The sequence below is a fragment of the Notothenia coriiceps genome, unplaced genomic scaffold (assembly GCF_000735185.1).
Source record: "Notothenia coriiceps isolate Sejong01 unplaced genomic scaffold, NC01 NC01_scaffold00023577, whole genome shotgun sequence".
Lineage (NCBI taxonomy): Eukaryota > Metazoa > Chordata > Actinopteri > Perciformes > Nototheniidae > Notothenia > Notothenia coriiceps.
In genome coordinates, this window is record NW_011356278.1 from 65191 (window position 1) to 66241 (window position 1051).

Genomic DNA, 1051 nt, shown 5'->3' on the forward strand with positions numbered 1-1051 from the left:
ACGTACGTACGTACGTACGTACGTACGTACGTACGTACGTACGTACGTACGTACGTACGTACGTACTACTAGTAGTAGTAGTAGTAGTACTACTACTACTACGACTACACACACACACACACACACACACACACACACACACACACACACACACACACACACACACACACACACACACACACACACACACACACACACACACACACACGTGACAAACATGCATACAAAGTGGCGCACACACAGTCATGCGCTGCACACATGCACCTTTAACACATGCCTAAGACCCCACAGGCCCCATTAACAGTTTCTGGGCTTTAATGGCTCTCACACAATCTTCCAGAGCCAAACACATTCAAAGATAACACAAGGCATGTGAACAAACACAACTATCGGGAGAGTAGCGTCATTGTTTCACGTTTGGAAATGATTTCTGTATGGAAAGCGATTTAACTTAACCTTTGCCCGAAAGACTAATTGAAAGATGTATACAATTAAATAGATATTGTTGTGGCTATATGTTTAAACATTTGTTTCCTAAATGACAACTCTCATTTCTTTGAATACGCTAGAGGTTGAACATCATACTCCAGAGAGGTCGCTGTGGAATTATAAAAATACTTTCAATGTCCTTCAGCTTTATTTTATTTTTTTATTTGACAGGACAGCTGTGTTTGTCCCAAAGAATGTTACAGATTCTGCGCTTCAGGTTGGATGAAACAAAATAGTGTGTTTTATTTGAATAGTTAGTTTAGGGAGAGTGAGATAAATAATAACAAAAAACAAACAAACAAATATGTGGGAAGGATAGGATAGGAGTGTGTGTGTGTGTGTGTGTGTGTATTTTGTGGGGGTGCAGAGTGTGGGTGTGTTTGTATGTGTCAGATTAAATATTTGTAGGGATCACAGAACATGAGGATGGCAGGTGTGTGTGTGTGTGTGTGTGTGTGTGTGTGTGTGTGTGTGTGTGTGTGTGTGTGTGTGTGTGTGTGTGTGTGTGTGTGTGCGTGCCTGCCTGCCTGCCTGGAGGTTGTGTATGTATATATATATATAT